Genomic DNA, 17,442 nt, shown 5'->3' with positions numbered 1-17,442 from the left:
CTTTTTGCACCTTTCCGGCCATTTTCTCAGGAAGTATGGACTTGTCAGTCATGAAACTTGTACCGTCGTATGGGGGGCAGTGAATACAAGTTGTTGCAACAAAAATCAAAGCGATTCGAGAGAAGGTCCTAAACTGAACTTTTCCGAAATTTTGTGTGGGAGGTACCCGAAGGTGTGGACCGATTGAGTCCATATTGGAGCCTCATCTAAGTTTGGTAGGAATATCACGATGTCGGTTATTCCCTTTAAGAGTTATCGTGAGCACAAATTTTTCGAACATTTTCGAACTTTTTTGGGGGAGGTACCGGAACGAGTGAACCGATATAACCCATCTTCGAACATAAACTAAGTTTGGACAAAATATTGCGATAACCAACTTTTGGCAAAGCCTGTCAATGAAAGAAAAAAACATTACCTTAACATTGGTTTTAAGTACATTTTTGAACTTTAGTGGGGGAGGTACCTGAAGGAGTGGACCGATATGTCTTATCTTCGAATTTAAACTATATTTGGACAAAATATTACGAAGGCCAAATTTGAACCGAATGTGCAGATCCTTTCGAGAGTTATCTTGCGCTCCAACCACTATACACGGTGTCATAAGGGCTCTTTGTAACTTTTAGGCTATTTTCTCAGGAAGTATGGACTTGCCCCTGATGATACTTATACCGTCGTATGGGGGGGCAGTGAATACAAGTTGTTGCAACAAAAATCAAAGCGATTCGAGAGAAGGTCCTAAACTGAACATTTCCGAAATTTTGTATGGGAGGTACCCGAAGGTGTGGACCGATTGAGTCCATATTGGAGCCTCATCTAAGTTTGGTAGAAATATCACGATGTGCAAAGTATGAATCAAGTCGTTTATTCCCTTTAAGAGTTATCGTGCGCACAAATTTTCCGAACATATTCGAACTTTTGTGGGGGAGGTACCGGAAGGAGTGGACCGATATAACCCATCTTCGAACTTAAACTAAGTTTGGACAAAATATTACGAAAGCCAAATTTTGGATCGAATCGGTTGATCCGTTCGAGAGTTATCGTGCGCTCCAGCCAGACAGACAGACGGACGGACGGACGGACATTGCTCAATCGACTCCAAATTGTCTGAAACACATTTCGTCCAAACATACTTGGGGTCTAAAACCATTATTTCGATGAGGCATATTTTGCCCGTATGAAAGTGTATATACATACCCTCGTTAGCATAAATGCTGAGGGTAAAAAAATGGTTTTTCTCGTTAGATCCACCAAAATTGCACAATCGATTAAAAAGGGCTCTTGCGGATTGCTGCAAAAAAATTGTGAATAAAAATGATCGCGGTGCTTCAAACGACGTGTATAAGAACGTCACAGATAACGAATCTTGGATCTATGCTTTCTTAGGAGCCCGAAACAAAACAGGAATTGACCGTTTAGGTCTTCGAAAGCGAAAGTTGTTCATGTAAAAAGCTTTTCGCAAATGGTCGCCTGTTTCTTCGGCAAAACTGACCGTATGGCGACTATACGGCTTGAGAAATGTAGGACGCCTAATTCTGAGTGGCACACTGCAAATTTGTTTGCCTGAAGTCTCCTGAGAAATTCGAAAAACGAAAAGGAGAAGAAGAAGCATTCTGCATCATGACAAAGTGAGATCTCACACATCGATTCAAGCCCGCGCCTGTTTGACCGGACAAAACATGGAATAGATGAGCCATCTGCCGTACAACCGTGACTGGGGATCTAATGACTTCATTTGGATGCTTTAAAAGCGTTGAAAACCCATGTTTTGGAGGTTTCTCAATCGGAGTGGAAGAGTTGATTCTACAATTGGTTTGAGCGCATGAAAAAGTGTATAAATCATGCTGGGGACTACTTAAAAGAACAAGTAAAAAAGTGTCAGTCGGTCGGTCAGTCAGCTTTGCCGACAGATATATACCCTCAGCCAATGTGAAGCGAAATGTATTTAAGGTCTCTTCACACATTTGAACATGCCGTCAAAAATGTGGATTAGGAATTAAATGCACTAATACCCAAATGTTGAACTTTTGTAGGGCAGGTTCCCTTAGGGAGAACCGATATGGGCCATTTTAGAAGTTAAACTAAATTTTGATAAAATATTAGGAGATCCAAAGTTTAGACCAAATTGGTTGCCCCATTCAAGTGATATCGTCCTAGCATTTTAGTGACATTTTTTAAACATTAGCGAGAAGTACCGAAAGTTGTGGACCGATATTGCCCATGAAACTAAGTTTGGATATAATATGACGAAGACCAAATCGGTTGGACAGTTCGAGAGTTATCGTGCTCTCCGACCGCCACATATGGTGACATAGGGTTTTTTACACCTTTCGGGCTGTTTTCCCAAGAAATATGGACTTGCCCCTGAAAAAACTTTTACCGTCGTAATGGAGGTAGCGAAGGCAAATCGCTTCAACAAAAATCAAAGTGATTCGAGGGCAGGTCTTAAAGCGAACTTATCCGAAATTTTGTGTGAGAGGTACCAGAAGGAGTAGACATATATAGTCCGTATTCGAACCTGATCTATATCTGCAAGATATGTTAGGATGTGCAAAGTATGGATTACAGCGGTCACTCCCTACCTGAAGGAGTGGACCGATATAGCCCATCTTCGAATTTAAAGTATGTTTTGATAAAATATTACGAAGACCAAATTTTGGACCGAATCGGCAGATTCGTTCGAGAGTTATCTTGCGCTCCAACCACTACACAAGGTGTCATAGGGGCTTTTTGCACCTTTCCGGTCATTTTCTCAGGAAGTATGGACTTGCCCCTGATGAAACTTGTACCGTCGTATGGGGGGAACTGAATACAAGTTTTTGCAACACAAATCAAAGCGATTCGGGAGCAGGTCCTAAACTGAACTTATCCGAAATTTTGTGTGGGAGGTACCCGAAGGAGTGTGCCGATTGAGTCCATATTGGAACCTCATCTAAGTCTGGTGGAAATTTCACGATGTGCGAAGTATATAAGAGTTATCATGCCCACAAATTTTCCGAACATTTTGGAACTTTTGTGAGGGAGGTACCGGAAAAAGTGGACCGATATAGCCAATCTTCGAACTTAAACTAAGTTTTGACAAAATATTACGAAAGCCAAAATTTGAACCGAATCGGTTCATCCGTTCAAGAGTTATCGTGCGCACCAGCCAGACAGACAGACAGACAGACAGACGGACGGACATTGCTTAATCAACTCCAAATTGTCTGAAACACATTTGTCCAAACATACTTGGGGTCTAAAACCATTATTTCGATGAGGCAAATTTTGCCCGTATGAAAGTGTATATACCCTTTCTAGCCTAAAGGCTGAGGGTATAAAAAAACAATAAAACTATTTTTCTTGGAAAATATTCGCGTTTTCATTGTTAGGCCAGATAGTTATCGTGCAACCCTCGTACAACACAACTAATACAGACGAGCACGAAAAAATATTTTTCATTAATTTTTTACAAGAAATCAACAAAAATTTTTTTTACAAGATTTTGTTTTCATCTGAAAGCTCACAGCTTTAGTTACTTTCGGAATTTTATTTATTTTTCAGAATTTTTATTTTTTCAGAATCAGCTCTTTAGAACGATTTATTGAAACCGAGCATTGCTGTAATAGGCAGCAACATTTATTATTCATTGTTTTTTTAGGCCTCAAGCTCGCCGATAGTTCCATGTAGTACCCATCTCTATCAATTTGGATGAAGAAAATAATAATGACCACTGCCCATAAATTTTATGATACATATCTCATGAAAAACTCCACAATGTGTACTTTTGGTCCCCATAGACATAACACTTAAATTAATACGATTGTGGTTGATATACCCCCTCCCCCCCATCTCCATACTATCTAAGACATTTACTTTCCTCAATTACATTGATGGTCTTTTTTAGTTTTTTGTTTTATCACCACATTTGTAGTTTTATGATAGTTTTTCTTTTGTTTTTACCAGTTTTTCCACATTTTAACAGGAAAAATTATGAGAAATGACGTAGTTGTTGTTATTACTGGGAAAACACAACGACACATCGCAGCTTAGTCTTGTTATTCCGGGAGTCTTAAGGGACTGTTTTGTTTTTATGTTCTAAGGCTGCTGCTGATAAAGTCAATGAAAAACGACAACAACAACAAACAGAAAAATAATTCACTAACTTTGTTAATGATAATGAGGGCGAAGAGAGGTCGTAGGGGCTGCTGTTGGGCTGAGTGAATGTGTGAATGACTGATGCTTCACAAAAATATTTTCATTGCTGTTTTTGGTCGGCTCAAGACATTATTGAAGGAAGATAGGCGGCGACGGCATTAATGGCGTTAGTAATGGTGATAATTTTCTTGTTTTTGGGTAATGTGATGTTGATTATGATGGTGGCAGTTTTGGTGGTGGTGGTTGCGGCCAAGTATGAAGGGCAGCAGTAAGGATGCAATTGAGGTAAACATTTGAAGTGGTCGTTCTAAATAATCAGGGTGTCGATGGTGGTGGTGGCGAAGGCAGCGGTAGTGTTGTTTTTGTCGGTCACTTTTTGTTTTTGTTGATGTTCATCAGCCTCATCATGATTATTATTCTTTATTATGATAAGACATACCCACTGCTGACTAAGTAAAAGCCATAATCTAATCTGAAATGGATGTACTAGTTGTTGCTGTTAATATTTTCCCATAACATTTTCTTTTTTTTCTTCTTGTTTTTGTAATGCTTGTTCAATTTTACTTAATTTGTTTTATTAAGGAAAAAATCAACAATTTTGTTGATTGCTATTTGTAATCGACTATGTTTGTGTGTGTGTGCTTGTGAGTCTATTTGTTTTTAAAAGAGGTTTTTAATTTACACAGTAAACATTGTGGGTTAGTTAGTTTTTGTGCTTGGGGAAAATCAATAGAGAATGTTACAGTGTACGTAAAGAGTGGAATTCAACAAGAGGAAATTGTTATCCTAACGTTTAAAGAAATGATACTAAAAACAAGTAAGAGTGGGCTATAGTCAGACGGGGCCGACAATGTGATATCCTATATCACTTCCTCTGGGCACTGTATTCTACGGAATTTATTTTATATGACTTTTTATTGATTTAATTTGCATAGAAGGAGAGGTCAAGAGTTGGTTTCCACGTTTCGTGTTCGTAATTTGTCGGAATATGGCACTAGAGTTTAAAATTTGGACCAAAAATTAAATTTAGATATTTTTCTCACAATGGTCACTAGTCAATTTCACCCACTAAATACTACATATTTTGATTTTTTTGTGCTAACGGCTAACGGGTATACACACTTTCAAACGGGCAAATTATACCTCATCGAAATAAGATTTTAGACCCCAAGCATATATTTGGAGTTGATTTAGCCATGTCCGTCCATGTGTCTGTCTTTCTGTCTGGATGGAGCTCACGAAAACTCTCGAACAGATCAACCGATTCGATCCAAAATTTGGCTTTCGTAATATTTTGTCCAAACTTAGTTTAAGTTCGGTTCACTTCCTCCGGTACCTCCCCCACAAAAGTTCGAAAATGTTCAGAAAATTTGTGCGCATGATAACCCTTAAAGAGAGTAACCGGTTTGTTCCATACTTTGCACATCGTGAACTTACTATCAGACTTAGATGAGGTTCCAATATGGACTCAATCGGGCCAATTCTTCGGGTACCTCCCACAAAAAAAAAAAATTCGGAAAAGTTCAGTTTAGGATCTACTCTCGAATCGCTTTGGATGTTGTTGTAAGAACTTGTATTCACCGCCCCCATACAACGGTACAAATTTCATCAGGGGCAAGTCCATACTTCCTGAGAAAGTAGCCTGAAAGATACTGGTAGGAGCGCAAGATAACTTTCGAACGCATCTGCCGATTCGGTCTTAAATTTGGACTTCGTAATAATTTGTCCAAACTTAAACTAAGTTCGAAGGTAAACCATATCGGTCCACTCCTTCAGGTGCGCACGATAACTCTTGAAGGGAGTAATTGATTTGGTCCATACATTACATATCCTAATATATGTACCAGATATAGATCAGGTTCGAAAATGGACTATATGTGTCAACTCTTTCGGATACCTCCCACACAAAAATTGGGATAAGTTCACTTTAAGACCTGCTCTCGAATCACTTTGATTTTTATTTAAGCCACTTGCATTCCCTGCCTCAATTACGACGGTAAAAGTTTTTTTCAGGGGCAAGTCCATACTTTTTGAGAAAACAGTACGAAAGATACCCCTATGGCAGCATATGTAGTGGCTGGAGAGTACGATAACACTCGAACTGATCAACCGATTAGGTCCGAAATTTGGCCTTCGTTATATTTTGTCCAAACTTAGTTTCAGTTTGAAGATGGGCAATACCAGTCCACAATTTCCGGCACTTCACCCCAATATTTTGAAAATCAATAAAATTCAAATGTCAATAAAATTCTGAAAAGACCCTAACCACATTCGGTCTATCCGTAGATGACAGTTTCAATTCACATGCACTGAGTGTATATCTCTGTCGGCAAAGTCTACTGATACTTTTTTACTTGTTTTATATAATTTACATCAAAGGAGAGGTCAAGAGATGGTTTTCAAGTTTCGTATTCGTAATTTTTGGGCCCCCGAATTTAAAATTTGCAGCAAAAACAATTAAACTGAGACAATTAAACTGTTAACAAATATATATTAATTATGTTATTTATATCAATAAAACGTTGCTATAACCTCCACCATAATGTGGAGGGTATAATTAAATTTGACATTCCGTTTGTAACACATCGAAAATCGGATACCCTATAAAGTTTATATATTCTTGACCAGCATAAAATTCGAAGTCGATTTAACCATGTATGTCCGTCTGTTGAAGATAGTAGTATTTTGGATGTATAAGCCTCACTATCACACCGAAATGCCTGAAATTTGGTATTTAGTCTTCGTTGGGGGTACAAAACATTCCACCTGTCAGTATAGGTCCATGGCTTCATATATCCCCCACGAAACGCCACAATATCGACCGAAATGGCTGAAATTTGGTTTTTAGTATTCGTTATGGTTATAAAACTTTATACCGGAAATTTGTCGGTATAGGTCCACGTCTTTATATAGGCCCCATAGAACGACACCCCCATTTTTCGGTGTTTTGAGGGTTGTGACCTCAATATCTCAGCGAAATTGCTGAAGTATAGAATTAAATCTTCGTTGGGGGTATACAAGCTTCCATCTGACATTTGTCGGTATATGTCCACGCCTTCATATAGCCCCCATAGAACGCTACATCCCTATTTTCTATAACCCTATAACCGAATAAGTCCATACTTTGCACATCGTGACATTTCTACCAGACATAGATGAGGTTCCAATATGGACCCTATTGGTTCACTCTTTCGGGTACCTCCAACACAAAATTTTGCTTAAGTGCAGTTTAAGGCCTGCTCTCGAATCGCTTTGATTTTTGTTGCAGCCACTTGTATTCACTACTCCCATTACGACGATATAATTTTTTTCAGGAGCAAGTCCATATATCCTCAGAAATAAGCACGAAAACTGCAAACAACCCATATAATACCATGTGTCGTAGTTGGAGTGCACGATAACTCTCGAACGGATCAACATATTTGGTTAAAATTTTGGGTCTTTCAATATTTTGTCCAAACTTAGTTTAAATTCGAAGATAGACCATACCGGTCCATTCCTTCCGGTACCTCCCCCACAAAGGTTCAAAATTTTTCGCCAAGATTGTGGGCATGATAACTCTAGGAGGGAATAACCGAATTGAGCCAAACTTTGCTATTGGTAATATTACTTTCAGGCATAGATCGAGTTCTAATATGGACTATATCGGTCCACTCATTTAAGTACCTCCCACACAAAATTTGGAAAAAGTATAGTTTAACAACTCCTCTCTGATCTTATTAATTTGTGATGCAGCAGGTTGCACTTGCGGCCCCTGTTACGACGTTGCAATTTTTTTTTTTCGTGGGAAAGTCCATACTTCCTGAGGTAATGACCCAAAAAGGTCCAGAAAATCCTACCGGCACCACCTAAACTGGCTAATGTGTAAAATAACCCTTTAAGAGAGAAATCGATTTAGCTCAAACTTTGTAAATTGAAAAGTAAAATTTTAATATATTTAAATTCAGAAAATTAAGTACAACATATTTAATTATATAGTCTGTAAGGAAAATATCCATAGACTAATAAAGAAAAAAATATTTCCTACAGATTTGTATTAGGTCCGAATATGTACTACATCGGATCACTCCTATGGGTACACCCTACCCAAAGTTTGGAAAAAATGCACTCGTCTTGGATCATTCTGAATTTTGTTGCAACATGTAGTTTTTTGCGGCCCTTTCCATCCTGGAAAATTTTACCAACAGCTAAAAAACTTACAGAAGTATTGTGTTAACTTTTTTCTTCGGGTACGTGGCTGAGGGTATATCTCTGTCGGCTCAGCTGACTGATACTTTCTTACTTGTTTTAATATTTGTTTTGTAGTTTTATTCGGGAATTTATCTTAAAGGGTGTTTACACTATCTATCAATGCCATATGAACTGTCACTTCTTTTATCCATTCGACATCCTTTATGTTTGTCAAAGTCCATATCACTTTTAGTTTTCGCGTTCACACTAGCATACAATTTCGTATGACTACAAAATAAAATAAAGCAAGAAACACAATTTATTTTGTTAAAAACTTCAATCACACTCACATTTTTGTTTTCTGTGCCTATTTTCTTCATTTTTTGGTAAAATTGTTTTCTTCCAACAATTTATTTCTCAACTGCATACGAAAATACATAGCCGAATAGAGCGCTCCCTAAATGAAAAATGTACATATGAGTTGCCACATTATTTTGATAGATGACAATTTTCATAGTGGTTACACTATGTGTACAACATTCACATGTAGCAAATTTGACATCTCATATGACATTGATAGATAGTGTAAACACTCCTTTAGACATTTCGTCATTTTCCATTTTGAAAATGGTGTAGCTGTTATTGTACTAGCCGGACAATGAATTAACCAAATTTATGATAAAAACTGCAGCTTGGGAATTATATGAATGGGCATTCAAGTGATTATTTCACCAGAAGATGATTATTTAAATACGAAGGAATTTGAGATATTAAATGGCCAAATTTATCGTGGGCCAAACAAATTTCATTCAGTAATACCCACTAATGATGGTACAATAATTGCTGATCCATTTTCAAAATAGAAAAATGAAGAAGTTTTTAAATGTTAATAAAATCAACTTTTTATTTATGTATTTTTATTTTATTTATTATTTTTGTTTTTTTTTTTTTATATAAAAAAACACAAATTTCCTACATTGGATTTGACTAACTTCAATCCTTCGCCATTCCGAGTATTTTTTATTCCTATGAACTAAAACGTATTTGCTTGGAAATTTTGTTTACTTTCCGATGATATAAAAAATTTTTAATTATTTTTTATAAAACTTTAGAGAAATGTGAATTTAATAAAAAGTGATTTTTTGCTAGTAGTCGGCACCATTTCCAATAGACGGCATGACATGTGCCAGTAGTCGGTATATCGTAACTTAGTAAAATAAATGTTATAAGTTCATCGTTTAAACAACAAAGACACACTTTTACACAAATAGTCCACATTTTAATCCAAACTGCTTTTAAAAATAAAATAAAATAAAATAAAATAAAATAAAATAGAACATTGGTGGTTTTTATATTGGGATAGCTGTTACAATTTTGATTTTCAAAATAGTCTGGCTTAATCCCATTGTTGTTGTTTAAATATTTAAAACAACTAATTTATTAGTAGAGAAGGTTTGGCATAACAACAGCAATGGGATTAAGCCAGACTATTTTGAAAATCAAAATAAAATTAATATTTTAAAAATTAAATAAATTAAAGATTTGTTAACATTTGGAATTCATTTTTTTTTTACATAAACTTTTTATATGTATAATGATCCCACTTTTTTACTTGTTTCTAGTTATTTTAGTTCAAACACAAAATATGCCGACTATTGGTACATGCCGGACTTAGGAACATTTTCCCTACATAGAAAAAAATTTGACAAATTTTAAGTACTGTAGAAAAAATGGTAATAAATCGAACCAACTTTTAAATATGACTTCAAATTTTTTGTAGTTAAACGTAGTTTAATGCAAAAAAAAAAAAATCAAGAAAATCTAAGAATACAATCCTTGATAAAAATTGATTTTAAATTTTAAATCGCGAAAATTGCACCCAAGACCAATGTGCAAATTTTTTTTTTATTTTTTATTAGATAGTTGATAAAACAACAAAAAATACAAAAAAAAGTTTTTTATATTTGGGCCAATATTAAAAAAGTTATGAGTATTTCTTTGCTATAGTTTTTGCAGAATTCGACTTTTTTAAGGCGCGATATCTTTGGAACCGTTAGTAAAACAAATCTGAAAATATACAGAAATGTTTTGCTGATGTGCAGCATCAACACACCAAAAAATAATAGAAATCAAAAACCAATTTTTTGAAAAAGTGTCCCATTTCACTCAGAAATCCCCATATGCATTTAAATAAAAACCGGAAATTAAGATCCATTGGATGGAAGGAATAGATTCAAATGCTGATAAAAAGATCGACTATTTCATGACTTCCTTTTAACCACTCATCTTTGGAGATACTTAATTGTTATAAAATTCAACTTATTTTTAAAGACATCAAAATTTATTTTAAATATTTTATAAACTTTTCACTGATTTGAACACTTTTTTGAAAACGTAAAAAAAATAATAAATATTACCTTTATGTTGAGTTATTTTCGGCTAAAATGTAGTTATCCAATTAAATTTGGTTATTGTTTTAAAAATGCCATTAATTACTTGGTATTTCAATTCACACAGTATTTTTATTAATTTTTTCAATTTCTAAATTTCACAATTAATCGATATATCACTTATTAAGTTTCACACAATTCACTATTTTGAGGCATGAACGATTTGTAATTTTTTTCAAACAACAATTTCTTGAAATCAATTTCTTTATGTTTGCCTTTCTTTAAGCAATCAATTACTCCTCTGTTGCTGTGCGAGAGGGGGAGTAAGTAATAAAAATTATTGTTGCACTCTTGCACTTTATGATGATTGACTTTTGTTTTGGCTTAATTTGTTGTTGGATGGTGATTCTGGTTGTTGTTTTTGTTTTTTTTTTTTTATTTTCACATTCAATTCGTTTCTTCAACTTTTGAGATTTTTGTAATTTCCTTCTTTGTTTTCTTTCACTTTGTTGTTGTTTTATACAAAAACATTTCTTACACAGACATCACACTCTCACACAAAGTAGTAAGGAAGGAATGTGGACAAACTGCTGCTGCACAAACAGGCAGACAAACAAACACTTGACACCACTTGTTTCTTTTACAAAAAAATCACAAAAGTGCACACACAGATACACACACACGTTCGATAGATACAAATGCTGATGACTATCTTCACACATAAACAGCGTCCCGATTTGATTTTTTCTGTTTCCTCTTCTTTTGCCTTGTTATTTTCTCAAAAGGCCGTAAATCGCGTACAAAAAAAAAAAACAAAATTAGCGTTTCGATTGCACGAACAAGCGAACGAACGAATATACTGTAAGACAGTAGTAAACTCGAAGATATGTAAGTTGTAAGTATGTTTGGATGTATGTATGAATGTTGTACCAGAAACTGCAAACTACAACAATTCCACTTTTTTGCACTGGTGTGTAAAATAAATTATTTTTCTTCTTCTTTGTGGGTTTCTTATAAGATTTCTTTCTTTTTCTTGTATTATTTTTTTTCTTGAGGGGGTTTTGTTTTTCTTTAGGTTTGTTATTGTTGTTGTTGTTTTCCTTTATTTGATGATGGTTAACAATAACATCAACAATTACTGAAGGAGTGTTGGCTATAACTACTATTCGCACAAACATTCACATGCACGCACACACACACCAACACTCTAATGCACAAATAAACAAACAAACATAAGACACAACGAATTGCTTGCAAAGAAAAAGAAGAAGACGACAACAACGACGGATAAACTACTACAGCAAAAAAAAACCAGATGTGATGGTACAACAATGATGGATGTGACAACGAACGAGACGGACGACGACGACGATAAACGGCGACAACACACAGCGATTGATGAACACAATGACGACGACCACGAACGACACAGTCAGTGATGACGACAATAACGTAGGCTAGAGGGGTTCCGGTCTCACTTCACTGAATAGTAATAAAAATCAATCCCGCATTCGCTTATTCCGTAAACCGTTCCGTATGAATGTTAGAATCGAACTAATCGTAGCCAACATTAAACACAACGTCCATTGCCCCAAAACGCAGTTATCATCATTTGTGTTTCTTCGTTGTTCATTCGCCACAACGAGAGCATGCCATAAGTATAGTCTCTTAAATCGCCTACTCTTAAAAAAGGGGGGTTGATTGTTGAACAAGAGAAACAAAATAAGTAATCATCTGCTCTTTGGAATTGCCAACTCGGACAATTGAAGTGGGAAAAAAATTATTCGAAAATATCTAGACAGGAATTTTTGGAAGATTTTTAATGAGGAGCCAATATGGCCCATATGGTATTGAAGTGGATATTTTTATAATATTTTTAATTAGGAGACAATAAGGTCTCTACGTCGATTTTAGGCTATTTTTACAGGGAAGCTATTACGGTTTACAACTTTTTCAGATGTAATTTAAATCATTTTAGTTGTAATTCGAGCATTCCATTTGTAATTCGTAACATTTTATTTGTAATTCGTGAATTTTATTTGTAATTCGAATTATTCTATTTGCAATTCGAATTATTTCATTTGTAATTCGAATTGTTCTATTTGTAATTCATATTATTCCATTTGTAATTCGATTTTTTTGTAATTCGATTTGTTTTAATTAAAATTCGAATTATTCCATAATATTTTGTCCAAATTTAGTTTAAGTTCGAGATGAGTTATATCGGACCACTCCTTCTGGTACCACCCTCACAAAAGTTCGAAAATGTTCGGAAAATTTGTGCGCACGATAACTCTTGAAGGGAGTAACCGATTTGGTCCATACTTTGCACATGGTACAATTTCTACCAGACTTATATGAGGTTTTAATATGGACTCAATCGGTCCACTCCTATGGATACCTCCCACACAAAATTTCTGAAAAATTCAGCTTAGGACCTTCTCTCGAATTGCTTCGATTTTTGTTGTAACAACTTGTATTCACTGCCCCCAATACGACGGTACAATTTTAATCAGGGGCATGTCCATACTTCCTGCCTGAAAGTTCCAGAAAGACCCCTGTGACACCGTGTGCAGTGATTGGAGCGCAAGATAATTCTCGAACGGATATGCCGATTCCGTCCAAAATTTGGCTTTCGTAATACTGTGTCCAAACTAAGTTTAAGTTCCTTCAGGTACCTCCCCACAAAAGTTCAAAAATGTTCGAAAAAATTGTGCGCACGATAACTCTTGAAGGAAGGGAGTGACTGATTTGGTCATACTTTACACATCCTAAAATATCTACCAGATATATATCAGGTTCGAATACGGACTATATTTGTCCATTCCTTCGGGTACCACCCACACAAAATTTTGCATGAGTTCAATTAAAGACCTGCTCTCGAATCACTTTGATTTTGGTTGAAGCAACTTGCAATTTCTGCCTCAATTACGACGGTAAACATTTTTTCAGGGGCAAATCCATACTTCTTGAGAAAACAGCCCGAAAGGTGTAGAAACCCCTAAGTCATCAATGTAGTGGCTGGAGAGCACAATAACTCTCGAACTGATCAACCTATTTGGTCTAAAATACGGTCTTCGTCATATTTTGTCCAAACCTAGTTTCACTTTGCAGATGGGCATTACTGGTCCACAACTTACGGTATGCACGATATCTCTTAATCGGGGCAACCAATTTGCTCCAAACATTCGATCTCCTAATATATTGTCAAACTGCTAAAATGGCGCATATCGGTCCTCTCCGTAGGGTACCTCCCCCACAAAATTTCAACGTTAGCGTCTAAGTGCAGGTTCGGGTCTATTCGAAGATCCTTTGGAAATGTATGCCGATGCTGTTCGTTGTGCTCCTGCTTAAGTGATATTATGTTTTCCGTGGACAAGTCTATGCTTCCTGGCAAACTGGTCCTCAAGTTATTCGATGACGCACTGAAATGACTAGTGGCGCGATGCCTATCGAAAAGATATGACTCCCACAATTTGATCCACTGCCGTAAAAAGATCCCAAAATAAGATCCAAAGCCATAATTCCGAATATAGGTGGCGATGAAGATACCACAGAACCAATCGTAAATGACAACGTTGAATGTCTACCACCTAGCCAATGCGAGGTTATGACAGATATTAATCGGTTGAAAAACAATAAGGCGGCAGGAGCTGATGGAGTTCCCGCCGAACTGTTCAAGACCGGTGGCGAAATGTTGATAAGGAGTATGCATCAGCTTATTTGCGAAATTTGGCTGGAAGAAATCATATCCAACGATTGGAACCTCAGCCTTCTATGTCCCGTACACAAGAAAGGAGACAATACGGTTTGTGCAAATTACAGAGGCATAAGCCTCCTACCCATCGCATACAAAGTGCTGTCGAGCATACTGCGCCAAATATTGGAGAAGACAAGTTGAAGAAGATATCACAAAACATGGCATTTTTCCGTCTGTCTGTCCAAAATTTGGCATTCGTAACATTTTGTCTAAACTTAGTATAAGTTCGAAGATAAGCCATATCGGTCCTCTCCCACAAAAGTTCAAAAATGTTCGGAAAAATTGTGCGCACGATAACTCTTGAAGGGAGTGACTGATCTGGTCCATACTTTACACATCCTACAATATCTAACAGATGTATATCATGTTCGAATATGGACTATATTTGTGCACTCCTTCAGGTACCTTCATAGAAATTTTTGTATAAGTTCAATTAAAGACCTGTTCTCGAATCACTTTGATTTTTTTGTTGAAGCACTTGTTTTTTCTGGGTGCCACCGTCGTGCAATGGTATGCACAACCGTCTTGCACGCAGAAGCAGTGGGTTCGATTCTCCTCAAATTTTCAACGGTGGCAAAATACACCTCAGTAATGTTGGAAACATATCCTGAGAATTTCAGCCATGTAAAAATTCTCTACAAGTGGTGTCTTATGACACGCCGTTCGGAGTAGGCGATAAACTGCAGGTCCCATATCATTGAGCTAATATTAATCGGGGTGCACTTCCTGATATGAGAGAAGTCTCCCTTGTCCCGACTGGGATGTTAGTGGATGAATTATTATATCTTGCATTTTCTGCCTCAATAACGACGGTAAAGTTTTTTTTTCAGGGGCAAACCCATACTTCTGGAGCAAACAGCCCGAACGATGTAGAAACTCCTGAAGAGCACGATAACTCTCGAACTGGTCCACCGATTTGGTCCATAATTCGGCCTTCGTCAGGGGCAAACCCATACTTCTTGAGAAAACAGCCCGAAAGATGTAGAAACCCCTGAAGAGCACGATAACTCTCGAACTGGTCCACCGATTTGGTCTAAAATTCGGCCTTCGTCATATTTTGTCCAAACTTAGTTTCAGTTCGAAGATGGGCATTTCTGGTTCACAACTTACGGTATGCACGATATCTCTTAATCGGGGCAACCAATTTGGTCCAAACTTTCGATCTCCTAATATATTGTCCATATTTAGTTTAACTTCAAAAATGGTCCATATCTGTCCTCTCCTTTGAGTACCTCCCCCACAACATTTCAACATTAGCGACTAAGTGCAGTTTCGGGTCTGTTCGAAAATTCTTTGGAAATGTATACCGATGCTGTTCGTTGTGGCCCTGTTTAAAGCGATTTAATGCTTTTCGTGGACAAATCTATGCTTCTGGGCATACCGGTCCAAAAGTTATATGATGACCCACGGAAATGACTATTGTCGCTATACCTATCGAAAAGATATGACTCCCAAAATAAGATCCAATGTCATTATTCATAAATAAAATAACAAAAAAAAAAATGTTAAAAAATTGAATTTTTATTTTATTTATTTATTTTTTTTTTTTTTTTTTTTTTTTTTTTTTGTAAAATAACAAATGTTTCACATTGGCATATAACATTATAGAAAAGTTTTAAAAAATTAATAAAGAGTAATTATTCGAATCCCACTACCAAATAGGTCTTAAATTTTTTTTAATTAATCGTAGTTTAATACAGAAAAAATTTCAAGAAAATCGAAGAGTACAATCAGTTATAAAAATTGTTTTTAAATAAAAAAATCGCGAAAATTGCATCCAAGATAACTATTAAAAAATAAAAATACAAGAAAAGATTTTTTCTACGTGAGCCAATATTAAAGAAGTTGTGAGCTATCTTTGTACACAGTTTTTACAGAATTCGAACTTATCAAGGAGCGGCACCTTTAGGCAAAAAAAAAAAAAATCTTGAAATATTCAGAAATGTTCTGCTGATGATCAGCATCACTATATCAAAAAATAAAGGAAATAAAAAACATAATTTTAAAAAGTGTCCGATTTCACTCAGAAATCCCCATATACAATTTCTCATCCCAAGTATGTTTGCACTAAATCCGTTTCAGACAATTTTGAGTCGATATAGCAAAGTGCGTCCGTCTGTCCAAAATTTGGGCTTCGTAAAATTTTGTGCCAACTTATGTTATGTTCGAAGATGAGCGATATCGGTCGACTCCTTCGGATACCTCACCCACAAAAGTTCTAAAATGTTCGGAACAATTGTGCACACAATAACTCTTGAAGGAAGTATTTGCACATAGGGAAACTTCTACCAGACATAGATGAGGTTCGAATATGGTCTCTATGGGTCCGCTGCTTCGGCTACCTCCCACAAAAAATTTCGGAAAAGTGCAGTTTAAGGCCTGCTCTCGAATAACTTTGATTCTTTTGCAACAACTTCCATTCGCTGCCCCCATTACGACGGTACAAGTTTTATTCAGGGGCAAGGGCATACTTATTGAGAGAATGGCCCGAAAGCTATAAGAACCCGCCAAGACACCATGGTACGCACGATAACACGCGAATGGATAAACCGATTCGGTCCAAAATTTGGCAATGGTAATATTTTTCACAAACTTAAATCAAGCTCTAAGATGGACTATATCGGTCCACTCATTTTGGTACTTCCCCCACAAAAGTTCAAAACTTCTCGCTAAAATGGTGCGCACGATAACTCTCGAAGGCAGTAACCGATGGTCCAAACTTTGCACATCGGAATATTTCTACAATACATAGATCCGGTTAGAATATAGACTATATATGTATGTCAACTCCTTCGGGTACCTCCCACACAAAATGTTGGAAAAGTGCAGTTTAGGACCTCTTCGCGAATCGTTCTTTAGTGACCTGTACTCACGCTACAGGTTTAGATGGACAGGCGGACAGACGGACGGACACACATAGCCAGATCGACTCAGCTCGTCGAGACATTAATTTTGGTATATATATAGGTATGGTTCTACCATTATTTC

At 36.4% G+C, this 17,442-nt stretch overlaps 1 protein-coding gene and 1 long non-coding RNA gene across 2 annotated transcripts in view; both read right to left on the bottom strand.

The window, feature by feature from the left end:
* The window catches only part of LOC141395184 (uncharacterized), a 44,542-nt gene extending 32,205 nt beyond the window's left edge, over window positions 1-12,337 (bottom strand). The window contains exon 1 of the long non-coding RNA XR_012410548.1: window positions 10,722-12,337. This is a non-coding gene — a long non-coding RNA (uncharacterized lncRNA). The remainder of the gene's footprint in view (window positions 1-10,721) is intronic.
* Window positions 1-17,442, bottom strand: part of mtgo (miles to go) — a 994,590-nt gene that overhangs the window by 366,580 nt on the left and 610,568 nt on the right. The gene's annotated exons all lie outside the window — the stretch shown is intronic.

This window comes from Musca autumnalis, unplaced genomic scaffold (assembly GCF_047663935.1).
Source record: "Musca autumnalis isolate F117 unplaced genomic scaffold, ASM4766393v1 scaffold_2, whole genome shotgun sequence".
NCBI lineage: Eukaryota > Metazoa > Arthropoda > Insecta > Diptera > Muscidae > Musca > Musca autumnalis.
The sequence above is the reverse complement of the archived record's forward strand: the minus strand, read 5'-3'. Positions and strand labels throughout refer to the sequence as shown.